General features: G+C 43.0%; 1 long non-coding RNA gene across 1 annotated transcript; it reads left to right on the top strand.

Annotated features, from left to right (window-relative positions):
* The first annotated feature begins 201 nt into the window (after window positions 1-201).
* Window positions 202-13,938, top strand: LOC116524675. The gene is made up of 3 exons (XR_004257437.1): window positions 202-1,017; window positions 9,550-9,620; window positions 11,816-13,938. It is a non-coding gene; the product is annotated as an uncharacterized LOC116524675 (long non-coding RNA).
* The last annotated feature ends 300 nt before the right edge of the window (window positions 13,939-14,238 follow it).

A 14,238-nucleotide genomic window follows, 5' to 3' on the forward strand; every position in this document is an offset into this window, starting at 1 on the left:
CGCCTCCTGGGTTCAAGTGATTCTCCTGCCTCAGCCTCCCAAGTAGCTGGGATTACAGGCATGCGCCACCACACCTGGCTAATTTTGTATTTTTAGTAGAGACGGTGTTTCTCCATGTTGGCCAGGCTGGTCTCAAACTCCTGACCTCAGGTAATCTGCCTGCCTCAGCTTCCTGAAGTGCTGGGATTATAGGCATGAGCCACCGCACCTGGCCTGTTTGTGCATTTTAAATGTTTTCTCTTTATGTTTATCTGTTCTCAAAATGAATGATTTGCTCTTGAATAAGAAACAGCAAGAACCTTACAAAGGAACAAAAGTTATTTTAAAAATTAGAAAACAAACCAACTCCAATCTAAGATAGAGATACAAAAACACAGGCATGGACACAGATGGGGCAGACAAATTTCTCAGAACAGATACAGTGATAAGACACACACACACCTGCCTAATTCACATGGCTGACGTAGGCAAGGCTGGGGAGTTGCAGGGGGTGGGGGTTTGCCAAGTTTCCAGAAACACTGGAGTCTGGGTGTTGGGGTGGCTGCTGGAGCTTCTGGGCAGGTTGGGTGGGCTGAGGAGAGTAGAGGGAGCGGCCAGGGGCTCAAGAGCCTGAGTGACAGGCCTGGCTGTACCCACACCCAGCCTGTACCTCCTGGGACAGGGCAGGGCTCCTAATCCCAGCTCCCCAGTGCAGGCAAGGCTGAGGAGCCTGCCGGGGCAACTCTTCCCCATCCCAGCAGTGGAGGAGACAGCAGGGTCCACAGCTGGTTGGGGGGCTTCCTGGCAACCACTTCCAGGCTGAGGCCTTGCCAGCTGCCTACAGACCCCACTTAGGAAGCCAGGCCTGTGGTGGCTCATACAGGGTCCCTCTGTCCTTGTCCTTCTGAAATGCAGGCACAGCCACAGCCTTGCCACTCACTTGCTGGGCCTGTTTCCCTGGCTGTACGGAGAAGATGAGAATCGCATCCTGGCTTGTCTAGACGGTGTGTGAGAAGATGCCTCATTCACATGGCTGAGGTAGGCAAGTCTGCGGAGTTGCAGGGGGTGGGGGTTTGCCAAGTTTCCAGAAACGCTGGAGTCTGGGTGTTGGGGTGGCTGCTGGAGCTTCTGGGCAGGTTGGGTGGGATGGGACCTGGCCCGAGACAAGGAGTGGCTGCCTCCTATTTCAGGTGCCAGTCGACTGGCTCACCCTGTGTCCTCCATCCCCACTGTCACTGTCCTTGTGAAGACCCCACCATGTCGTCCCCTCATGGGTGGGCCTCCCTGGCCTGCCTCACCCCTGCCCGCCCGGCCGCCAGAGGGCTCTTTCTTGGACACACAACTAACTCCTTAGAGGGCTACTGGGCAGGCCTCAGTTCCCACCTTCAGACTTTGCTATCTGTGGCACACGTAATAATGGTTCCTCAAAGATGCCCGTGTCCTAATCCCTAGAAGCTGAGAAAATGTTGTGGTCTCAAAGGGGAATTAACATTGCAAATAAATCACAGTTGCTAATCAGTTGACCTTAAATAAGATTATCCCAGATTATCTGGGCAGGCCCAAGGCGGTAAAAAAAATGCCCCTTCACTGGGGAGGAGGAGGGCAAAGGAATCGGGGGTGATGCGAGAAAGACCGGAAGACAGAAGCAGGCCACCAGCCAAGGAGTGTGACACTTTCTAAAAAACCAGACCGGAAAAGACAAGAAAATGCTTTCTCCCCTGTTGCCTCCAGATGGGAACACAGCCCTGCCAACATCTTGATTTTAGCCTAGTATAATCCTGTTTTGGGCTCTGATCTCCGGAACTGTAAGCTAATGCATTTGTGTTGTTGTAAGCCACTAAATTTATGCTAAGTCGTTATCGCAACAAAATATTCTTAGTTCAACTATTAGTGCTCACAAAAACTTAGCCTTGAATTAACTCCTCTAGTTAAATCTGTTCCTGGCCGCCAAGAAACCAGAAAGGTGGCCTCCGAGGTGGTGAGGTCTTAGAGCTGAAGAAGGCTGTTGGGTCTGGAGGATGGATGGGCTGACCACTTTAGAGATAGGGATGGGAATCAGAAATCACACTTCTTAGGAGGATCAGAGTGATAATGTGGCAGTTGTCAGGCCCTGCACCAGGTGTTGGATAACGTGCAAACCCAGCCATCCCTATCCTTCCCTACAGAAACATCCACACAAGTATGTCCAAGGATGTTCTTATAGTGTTGTTTCCATTAGTAAAACATTCCAAAAATCCAAGTACCCATCAATTGGGAAATATATAAAGATTATGATACAGCCACCAAAAAATGGAATAATAGGCAGCCATTACAAAAATGTACTGACTTGGAAACTGCCTTCTCTAACTAGAGAAGAAACAGCAAGTTACAGAATGGTCTCATAAAAAAAAAAAAAATTTCTCCTCAAGAAAACAAAAGAATAAAAACAGAAGTGAGATCCAGAGACAGCTTAGTTGGTTACAGCTTAATTGGTTAATTAGTTCTAGCTAAATGTCTTACCTTATTCAACTCAGCTGACCTACTGTAATTCATTAAGTTCAGCTGTGTGACTTACTGAAACTCAGCCATTTGCAAGAATGTATTCCCAAATTAATTTCATTAAGCATGATGGCTTCATATTGGTTTGGTTTGGTTTGCTAGGCTCAGTAAAGGAGCCTAATTTAAATCAATGACCTCCTATTTTAACACAAAATAACTTTTTTAAATGTAAAGATAACACAGGTTAAGAAAGCAAACTTGACTATCCTGTTCTGTGACAAATAGCTGTTATTTGCAAAAAGGACTCCCTGGGTTGAGGGAGACCAGAGCTCCACTTAGCAAGGCCACTCAGGAAACAGATGGACCAACTTGAGTTCTGTTTCTGTGTGAGCTCATCTGGGGAATGAGACACTGAATCTTCTGAGTGGAAAAGTGGAGTCATGCAAGCCCTCCTGGCTTCTGCAGAGGTGAGAGCTGATGTTCTGGGAAGGGAACTGACATATTCCTCTGCATTTTATGGCACTTCCAGACTAAAATATAACTTTCTGGCCTCCATTTCAGTGAACTTTGAACTTCCTCATAATTCACATTCCCCTTTTTAGAAACCATAATTTTTATGTGAGGGATAACATTTCAGTGAACTTTGAACTTCCTCATAATTCATACTCCCCTTTTTAGAATCCATAATTTTTATGTGAGGGATAACATTTTCTGTTTTACAGCCTGATCCTGGCTACTTACAGAATGACTGCACTTTAAACTCAAGGTCATCTTTGCACCCTGTAGCCCCAGCCCTTAAAAGAGACAAACACTGGCAGAGAGATGGTCCCAGGAGAGCAGCCAGGAGGAGGCACTGGAGTTCAGAGCTCCAGTCCCAGCTCTGCCCATCTGGCTCCTATGGCAAGGGTTGCATCCAGCGTGTGGACGTCCCCTCTCCTCAGTGAGGCTGTGAACCCTCTGAGGTCAGTGCAGTGTCAGAACAGCGACATTGACATCTGTCTGGCTCAATGGCCTTCAAGGTGTCCTAAGTTTACAAAGCTCTTTCCCAAGCGTCTCTCAGTTGTCTCCCATAACAAGCCTCGGGGCCCAGTAGAAGAGGCTATATTAACTGCAGTTTACAGATGAGGAAACCAAGACTTAGCGACGCAAAAGTGACGGGCCCCACCCCAAGTAAGTCAACAAATTGGTCACAAAGTTCGGCACAGGACCTTATTCTCCCTTCTTCTTCAGCCACAGCCTCATTTTTGCCTCTTTTATATCTTCTGTTTCCCAGGTAGATTTTGTTCCATAAAAAGGGGTCTGCCACTTTAAAAGGTGTTTGAAAGCTCCAGAATAATGTTTCCAAATTCCCAACTAATACTTTAGTATTCAGGAATGAGAAATTGAAATTTCTGGGAATTCATGAACATTCCTGAAATTATACTTTTTTTTTTTTTTTTTTTAAGACAGGGTCTTTACACTCTGTCACCCAGGCTGGAGTGGCATGATCATAGCTCACTGCAGCCTCGAACTCCTGGGCTCAAGTGACCCTCCTTCCTCAGCCTCCTGAGTAGCTGAGACTATAGGCACATGCCTGTAGAGTATGCCCCTAACATCTTCAAGTTAGCCATTAGGGTATTCCTGGCTATTTCGTTTTCTTCTTTTGTGAAGACAGGGTCTTACTGTGTGACCAGGCTGGTTTTGAACTCCTGGCCTGAAGCTATCCTCCTGCTTCCGCCTCTGAAAGTGTTGGGATTACAGGTGTGAGTCACTGCACCTGTCTCATATTTTCTGTAACATTGTATTTACAGGCTTTTAAATAATAATGAGAGATCAAAATAATAAACAGTTAAAAATTTCAGTGACAAATTGATGCTAAAAGTTTCAGATTCTTTTCTTATGGTTTATTATTATTACGAGCCAGTGTGTTGTGACAACATTATTTCAATAATGTAAAAATTCCATCTGATAATAGACACTGGATATAGAAATCATTAAAAAGGAGGAAATATTATTGCAAAACAAATGCCGGATAAGAATCACTTAAAAATGGAAAAACAATAGCACAAACACTTAATTTTAAACGTTATTATTTTAAAAACAAACTTTTAAAACACAAAGCTTTAATTGCTCCATCTGACAGTTTTGATCTTTGCTTTGTGACAAATATTCTAGATGTAGAAAACATTTTTTTTCATTTTTCATTGATGTTGGTTGAGTGTGCCCCTACCATCTTCAAGTTAGCCATTAGGGTACATATTGCTTTACAGAAGCTTATTTCCTTTTTTAATGATGCTTTATTGTTGTTATTATTTTGGTCTACTTACCCTGGTCTTGATTTTGCTGTTGAGTTCAACGTTGTTCTTGCTAATTCAGAGTTTGGAGCAGTTTCTGATTTTTGTTGGAGTGTTCAACAGCAGTCACGTCTTCTTTTTGCGTCTCCCCTGTTAAAGTATTTACAAAGAACTGTAGCCTATAGTGAATATTCAACACTTGGAAATGCCAGTGATCATTGTTGGGAAGTGTTCAAATAACTCACATTCTAACATTCAGATTCACTAACAAGGTTCATGGAATCACTTGTTGGAATTGCCAATTTCAAGACTCATTTTGCTTTCAAAATTTGTTTTTTTCCAACACTGCTCATAGGACTTGTATAAGTATCTTATGTGTGTAAATTACCAATTTTTTTTATTTGCAAAAATGACTTACCATTAGAAGCAGACCAGGCCGCAAACACACACTTGTAACCAGTGTGTGCTGGTAAGCTGACTCTCCTGGGGAGGGGAAAAAAAGCCCTGATATGTAAGGGTTTGCCAGATTCTGAGGGGAGGCATAAGTGCTCCCACAGTGGTCAATGCCCAGCTACATAAGGGATGTCACTGAGAGCTGGGAAGAGCGGCTCGCAACTGGCTCTTCCTGAACCAGCTCCAGAACACCACTGCCTCTGCCCTGGCAACAGCAGTTGGAAGACTCATTAGATGATGGCCTTTTCTCTCCTCTGCTCCCCAGTTCCATTCAGAACTTCACTTTCAGATGGATGCCTCAGTATTTTTTACTCTTACTTTTGATTTGTTGTCAGTGGAGTCCTTTGAACTGGTAACATCTAGTTCAACATGTTGATTGCTAAGCTTTAATTCTCACACAAGAACACATTTACCGGGTTCCTAGATGTCTTAACTTCTTTTTCTCAGAAATTGGCATTTGGAAAAACATAATATTTCTGAGAAATGCTGGGAAGGAATTCCTGCCAAAAACACAAATCCAGGAAACCCGAGTTAAACCCATTTGCTTGACTGATCATGATCCTATTGGATACATTCTCATGGGTCCCAATTTTGCCCACGGCTCATTTTCATTGATCTCATTTTAGAGGGTTTTAGGTATGGAGTACTTAGGATTTGGTGTTAAGTTTAGTGATTTTTCAGACAGGCTGATCACCAGAGCTGCACCAGTGATCATTTGACTTTACGTCTGACCCTGTGCACGGGTGGCTACTTGTCACCTAACCTCAGTTCTCCTCTTTTTCTTTATTAGAAAAAAACAACATCAGCACAGTCCCTCCTGGAGCTAGGAATGGCCAATAGAAGTGGTGCATAACTTCTGGGAAATGTCCTTAAATAAAGGCGGAATACTCTTCCTTGTTTTTTCTCCTTCATCTGGCCAGAATGTGAATATGATGGCTGGAGCTATAGAAGTCACACTGGACCACAGAGTGACCTTGGGAGTAGAAGCCACACATGAGGGAACAATAAGTTAAAAGGGGCCTGGGTTCCTGATATTGTGGGAGCCCATATCAGTCCTAGACTGCCTTCTTCCAGGCTTTTATACAAAAACAAAACAATCTTATGCAAACCACTATTGATATGTGGTTTTCTATCACTCATAGCTAAAACAAATTAACCAGCATACCAATGCATTGCATTCTGTTAAATAGTTTATGGGGTGACACTGTTTTGGACTAGTCTCCTACACTAGGTCCCAGCAGACCACAGCAAACCAGAATGAAGTCACCTGTGCTAACTGCCACATCGTCAAACCAGACTTCGAAATGAGACTGTTTTCCAAAAACACAGGAGATTCCAGGCACCCTAATCAGCACAATAAAAAGAACCCTCTGCTTTAACCCTATAAGGAAAGTAACTTTGAAAATGGCCAATCTGCTGTTTGTTCCCTGTTTCTGCTTTCTTCAGCCCTCTTTTATCCATAAAGCCAAACTTCTCTGCCCAGCTCACTGGAATACTCATTCTATTTCATAGAATGAAATGTTGCCTGGTTCTAGAATCATAAATAAAAGCCAATTAGATTGTTACAAAAAATGTGTTGTAATTTTGCCTTTAGGGAGTTCCTAGTGAAAGCAAAGGCCACTAGCAAGAATTATTGAAAGGTTGGTATTGGGGGTGACAGTGAAAGACCATCGCATTATCCAGTGACTCAGAAGGTGTGGGAGGCTGCTGCATCTCGTGATAATGGATGATAAATTTGGAATAGAAGCGACTGTGGTTTCATCCATGCCTGTCTTCCCATCTGCCAAGAAGGCTGATAAATAAGCTTTTATACTGCTCTAAGTTGGTAAAAGAAGTTTTCAGATTTTTAATCTTTAAGGATCTTTTCACAAATGCCAGTGATCTTTCCTTTTCAAGACAGGGTTTCACTCCTATCACACAGGCTGGAATGCAGTGGTGAAATCTCAGCTCACTGCAACTTCTACCTCCCAGGCTCAAGCGATCCTCTCACCTCAGCCTCCTGAGTAGCTGGGACTACCGGTGTGCACCATCATGCCCAGCTAATTTTTGTATTTTTTCTAGAGACGAGGTTTCGCTATGTTGCCCAGGCTGGTCTTAAACTCCTGAGCTCAAGTAATCCACCCGCCATGGCCTCCCGGAGTGCTGGGATTATAGGCCTGAGCCACAGCGCCTGCCTCTATGCCTATAGCAGACCCCTCAAAGGCTAGAACGTACCTTATTGTTCTGCCAGTGAATGGTTTAGGAACTGGCTGAAGGAACTGGAGGATTCAGTCTAGGAAGAACTTACAGGAGTTGAGATTGGGTTTGCGAGCTGCTTTCACACATCTAAATAAAAAAGATTTAGCCTTCTTCACGGAAGGCCCTAGGCCAAAACCAGAACCAAAAGGTGGAGGCTGCCAACTTTACCCTAAATTAAAGAGAAGCCTTCTATCCATCAGAACTGGATGGAGGTAGCTTTTTGATAGCACCTCTCCACTGGTGGGAATATTTAATCAAAGGATGCAAAAGGAGTCATAACTGAGCAGCAGTTCCCATATGCCATCCTATGTATTGGTATCTACCTGTCTATAAAATTTTCCAGGTCTCAGCCAGGCGCAGTGGCTCATGCCTATAATTCTAGCAATTGGGAGGCTAGGGTGGGAGGATCTCTTGAGCCCAGGGGTTACCAGTCTGGGCAACATACGGAGAACCTGTCTCTACAAAGAATTTAAAAATTATCTGGGCGTGATGGTGCACACTTGTGGTCCCAGCTACTCAGAAGGCAGAGGCAGGAGGTCAAGGCTACAGTGAGCTGTGATTGTGCCACTGCACTCCAGCCTGGGTAACAGAGCAAGATCCTGTCTCAAAAAAAAAAAAAAAAAAAAAAAAAAAAAAAAAAAAATTCCAGGTCTTGTTTTCCAAATGAGAGAAAAAAGACAATGTGGTATATTAAAAAAAAAAAAATTTGCAGTTTTCTTTATTACAAGATTATGTTCTGTTTCAGGAGGTGTTATAATGTCTTTTTTCAGTAGGCGGTATTAGCTATTGTTGTGTACCATCCTAATATGACAAGGTAAAATCTTAGCAATCCCATATAATTCCATTAAAATTTACACTAGCTGTGAGATCCGGAAGTCTGGTAACCACCTGGTAATATGGATGAGATGACACCTCGTTGTCTGAATTGACCTTCCAGGATTTGTAGTTTATTCAAGTGGCTACTAATGTGATTCTTTTGTGCTTTTAGCAGCTAGATAATTTCATGGTGCAAGTCAGAGAAACCAGTAATATGGTCCACTTGCTTACAGTAACTTAAACTTTATTGACTAAGTATTCATTTTTGACACACACAGCTACTTTTTCATAGACATGAATTTTCTATTTGCATTTAAAAACAAAACTAATTTTCAAAGTTCTATTCTCAAAGTGACAATGATGACCTTTCTAAATGCTCTCTTTAAATAATCCTCTAATATTCTCAGAAATTTAGTGTACCTCCAACAAACTATTTCTCTTGGTAAAAGCCTTCTGTGAGCATCTTAACTGGCTGATGTCTTTATCCGTGTGAGCAGGTACTGGGTCCTGTCTATACAGAGCACAGAGCGTCTAGCATGATGCCACATTAATGTAATGGTAATAATTTCCATTTGTCTAGAGGCTTATGCTTTAGAAGGCCCTTATAGTTTACTTCCCCTCAATGGCAGAGAATGACCTTTTCATTGTCCTTCTCTGTGATAAGCCAAAGTGAATGTAATGCACATCCTCATAGTGAAGGCTTCCTACCTCATTCATTTACTCACAAAATATTTATTGGGCATGATTATGTGTTAAGCACTGAACTGAGCTCTGTGGTGCTGGGCACTGTGTGTTAGCTACAAACATGACAGATGGAGCCCCTTCCCCCATGGAGTGAACATTTTAACGGGGAGTTAGTCAATAAACAAATAAATAGATTGCTAGGGGGTAATGAGTGTAATGGGGAAGAATAAAGCAGTAGGAACTGGGAAGCAATGGGACGATGTCAATCTTAGGGACATGAGAAGGCACCCTCATGCAGAGACTTGGGCAATGTGAAGGATCGCCACAGTATGACAGATTGGAGGAAGCACATTCCAAGTCTTGTGGCAGAAAGGAGCTTGGCTATTTGAGAATCAGCAGTGACATCAGTGTGGCTGGAGGATAGGGAAGGTGGGGTGAGTGGGTGGGAGATAATTTCAAGAGGTGGACAGACTGCAGATTATATGGGAATTTGGATTTCATTCTCAAGGATGATGGGACATCATTGGAAGGTTTTAAGCTAAGGAGGGACATGCCATGAAATGTGATGTCTGGCCTCAGGGAAGCAGGTGCACCCACCAAATGAGTTCAATTTGGGTGTCTTTTAAAGGACTACCTGATGCATTGGATGTAGAAGATGAGGGAATGCAGAATGCTCCGGAGTATTGTCCTGAGAACCAGGTAAATGGTGATGCTTTTATTTACTTACATGGGAAAAATTGGGAAGGAATACATTAAAAAAGGAGACTTGAGAAACTAAGAGTAAATATTTTGGATTAATGTTAAATTTGAGGATTCTATGACACATCCAAGTACAGATGTCAGAGAGGCAGGTGGTTATTCAAGTCTGAACTTCAGAAGGATGGGTTAGGGCTGACAATGTTGCTATGAGACCCATCCTTGTGGACCTCTGCTGTCTGGGCAACTGAGATACAATAGAAGCCATTTAACTTATTCTAATGGTACCTAGAAATTCAGCATGATCTGCTAATATCTTCACTACATTTTGTCTGGAATATTTACTAAATTCTACATCTACTGAAACTATCAGACATTAGACGAATACATTTCAAAATACAGGAAGTATGTTCTGAAAAGTTAAAGAATATGATTTTCAATTGAATTTACTTAGCTTATTTAAAAGTTACTTTGTTTCTGAGCGACAGCTGTATCAACATGACAGAGCTTTCCTTGATGATCCACCAGTAAAAGCGTTGGGGTGCAGATACCTGTTGAGCTAACAGTCTCTTTCTAGAATTCAGTCCTAAGGAAATAACCAAAGAACTGGATCATTTTCTCAACAAAGATGTTCATCTCATCATTACTTGTAAAACAAACATTGGAAGCAAAGTAACCACCAATAAATGGTATATTCTATCATTATGGCATAGGATGGGCACAGTGGCTCACATCTGTAATCTCAGCACTTTGGGAGGCCGAGGCAGGTGGATTGCCTGAGGTCAGGAGTTCAAGACCAGCCTGGCCAACGTGGCAAAACCCCGTCTCTACTAAAAAATACAAAAAATTAGCCAGGCATGGTGGCAGGCACCTGTAATCTCAGCTACTTGGTAGGGTGAGGCAGGAGAATCACTTGAATACAGGAGGCAGAGGTTGCAGTGAGCCAAGATTGCACCACTGTACTCCAGCCTGGGCAACAGAGCAAGACTCCATCTCAAAAAAAAATTTTGGGGGGGCATATTCATAAAATGGAAAATTATTCACACATTAAAATGATGTCAACAAGAAGTTTTTTGGAACATGGTCGGTATAGTTATGATATAAAATTAAGTAAATGATATGCATAGGTGCACGTACAATATTATCTCAATTACATAAAAATATGCATGCATAAAAATGACCAGACAGAGGGAAATAACTTCAAAATCTTTAGCGCTATTAACCATAGGGGATGGAATTCCTTCTTAAATTGCTTTGTCTAATCTTTCTATCATGGGCATGTGTTATTTAGTATTCTGAAACAAATCTAGCATTTGGATTAAAGACAATGAAAAAGAAACAGGAAAATAGAACTAGCTGTGGCCTGGGATTTGGGCCTGTGGTCCTGGTTTGCCTTCCCTCCAGCTTCGAGCAGAAGGAATGCCATTCTTTTTCTAGATCTCAGATTTCTTACTTGCAAAATCTGGACAGGTGTCCTACCCTGTTTCCCTCTTGGGGTTGGTGAAAAGATTCCGTGGTTATGCCAGCCAAGGGGCTGATCACAGACGCAGTTTAAAGTTTGGAATGTGAAGTGTAGGCCCCAAGGTTCCAGGGTGTCCTATTTCCTGAGGAGCACAGTTAGTCTGGGAAGGAACCGGGAAGGGGGAGCAAAGTTCACAGCTCCTTTGTGAATCGTGTCCAGGGTCCCCTAGGAGATGGGTCTTCCAGCATCCACGACGTGAGCCCAGTCCTGACTCCTTCGTGCCTTAGGGCTTGATAGTTAGATGCGAGCGACCTCAGCGATCACCTGATAATAATACTTGTTTTAAAGTTATATGAAAATTCACCACAGTCAGGATTGATGCCTTTTACTCATTTTGTTCACCATTTTGTTCATGAATTCTACCCAATATCTACCTCTGTAGTTGGAGTTATTAAATTCATTGTTATGTGGCTGGTGCACACCAACTCCTGCGTTTGGAATGAGTGAGATTCACAGCAAGCTGGGATAACAGAAGTTTTCTTTCTGTAACAACTCAAAGCACAGAGGGAGACAGAGATGTTGGGGCATAATAACATAAATCTAAGTGATGTACTACGAGGCAATCACTGGGGCTGTGCTAAAAGTCTGAATGTCTCTGGGTGCTTGAGGTTTGGGTTGCTTCTTCCATCTCCTCCTTCGTGTTCACCTATTTGAAATAATCTCTGGCTCCATTCAGGAGAAAACAAGATGGAACCCAATGACTGGCCACCACGGACAGATGCAAGGGAGAAGGAGAAGGGCCCCCAGTGGGAAAAGGTGAGTTGGGGCACGTTTAAAGAGCTCCCAAGGCTTAGGGCTTGGAGCTTGGTGGTGAAGGGAGAAGTCTAGAGGCAAGAGGCTCTAGACTGAAAGAGTGGCTGAAAGACGGGCAACTGCTTAGGCAGCAGCCAGGGTTGAGAACAAAGGTTGCCATGACCTTTGAGGAACAGGAGGGCAACCTGAATAGGGCACAGGACCCATCCCTAATTCTTCCTCTATGGTGGGTGCTATGGACATTGCAACAGGCAACTTGAACCCGAGGAAAGAATCCTTGAACTCCTTGCAAGTGACTACCTGGCTAATCCTCGGACAGACACTCTTCTCCAGTTATGGCCTTCACTGCCTTGCCCTTCTGAAATTAAGGGGACGGTAAGGGTGGTAAGGGGGTTTCAGTTACAGGAGGAAATTAAGGCTTAAAAAGGCAAAGCACAAAATCCTTATTTAGATTTTGATTCAAACAAAGAAACCATTAAGAGAGAGAGAAAAAAATGAGGACATTATGAAACAATTAGAATTTTCAGATTTAGAAATGACTAGATATTTGATGATAAGACACTACTAACATTTTATACATGGTAATAGTATTGTGCAGTATGTTAAAAGAAGTCATTATCTTCTAGAAATACATTTTAATGGACATAATAAAATATTTATGGGTATAATGCAGTGTCTGCCATTTGCCTCAAAATAATGATGGAGTTGGAGAAGTTGGATAAGGTTATGAATGGAAGAAGATTGGCTATGAGTTGGTCATTGCTGAGACTGAGTGATGAATAGGACATGGTTGTTAGTCAAATTATTTTATTTTTGCACATGTTTAAAACTGCATAATGTTGAGGTCTAGCAACTTGTCTGTTTCCATGGCTAGTAAGTGACAAAGGTGAAAGGGACCTGAGGGCTGTTTGTTCCTTGAGCCTGTGCTCTTGATGACTTTACTCCTCTATGTCCTTTCAACCCACCTGGGGCAAGGAACGTCCTCCCCAGCATCCCCCACATGTGCTCTTTTTTCTGGACACCTTCTGAGTCAGGCTATTTCACTGGAAGATTCCTCTCCACGATGAGCTGTAACTTTGATCCCCTCATCCTGTTTCTTGTCAGAGAAGCTTCCCCTGACCACTGCCACCCCAGGCTAGGGTACGTAGACTATGCTAAGCTTCTAAAGTGATCTATAGACTCCTTGATGGGACTCATCACATGGACAGTTAATTACCTCTTCAGTGTCCACCTTCTCCTCTTGGCTACAGCCCCATGGAGTCAGGGTTGCCTGCTACATTTACTGCAGTGTATAGCTCATTGACCAGACAATTTGCCTTAGGTATATAAATGCAGAAGGGGTTAGCTCTCAGTATGGCCAGGTCACTATATAAGGTTGAGTTCCCTGGAAGGTTGGTACCCTAGGAGGCCCAGGTCAGAATAGAATCCTCAGTCCTTAGTCCACGGTGCTTGCTTTGGGTTAGAGATGTATGTGGTGAGTGGGTGCATGGGGAACAGTGCAAGAATTAGATTACTTCCATGGGGTTTGACATTTTAGAAGAAACTGAGTATTGCCAGTTATTTTTCAAGGCAATAGAAAAGGAAAAACAGTGAATGCCAACATGACATGTCTTATCTTTCTGAACCCACCTAGGGCACTTTGTGCCTAGATTTTCTTAGAATTGCTAAAGGGTGGCTTTGCCAATTTATGCGCTTTCTGTTTTTGTTTTCTCTGGGAAAGCTTCTGGGTTTTGGCCAAAGGGCCTGGAATTGCATGCGGTGGTCCCTAGGATGCCAGATGAGTGTAGAAAACTAGCTGGGATGTGCTGTGGAGGGCGCCCTGTCTGAAATCACAGCCCACTTTTGTGATTTGGTTCTTAGGGACAGGAGGACATGTGGGCTTACAGAAATTGTCACACTTGAACTGTTCAAATAAAAGTTGTCTCATGGTAGTGCTTGCTGAATTTTCAATGATAATATTTATTCATTTTTGCATTTTCATTATGTAAATTCAAAGATAAGTTACGTTTAAAAGGAAACTTAAAGATGGAGTGCAGTGGCTCATGCCTGGAACCCCAGCACTTTGGGAGGCCAAGGCAGAAGGATTGCTTGAGGCTAGGAGTTCAAGACAAGCTTGGGCAACATAGGAAGATCTCGTCTCTATCATTAAAAAAAAAAAAAAAAAAAAAAAGATCAGCTGGGTGTGGTGGTGCACACTTGTAGTCCTAGCTGCTTGGGAGGCTAGGGTGGGAGGATCACTTGAACCCACGAAGTGAAGGCTGCAGTGAGCTATGATCATGCTAGTACTTTCAGCCTGGGTGACAGAGTAAGATTATGTCTCAAAAAAAAGAAAAGAAAAGAAAACTT

The sequence above is a fragment of the Sapajus apella genome, unplaced genomic scaffold, assembly GCF_009761245.1.
Source record: "Sapajus apella isolate SASKATOON/1434 unplaced genomic scaffold, GSC_monkey_1.0 scaffold46, whole genome shotgun sequence".
Taxonomy (NCBI): Eukaryota; Metazoa; Chordata; class Mammalia; order Primates; family Cebidae; genus Sapajus; species Sapajus apella.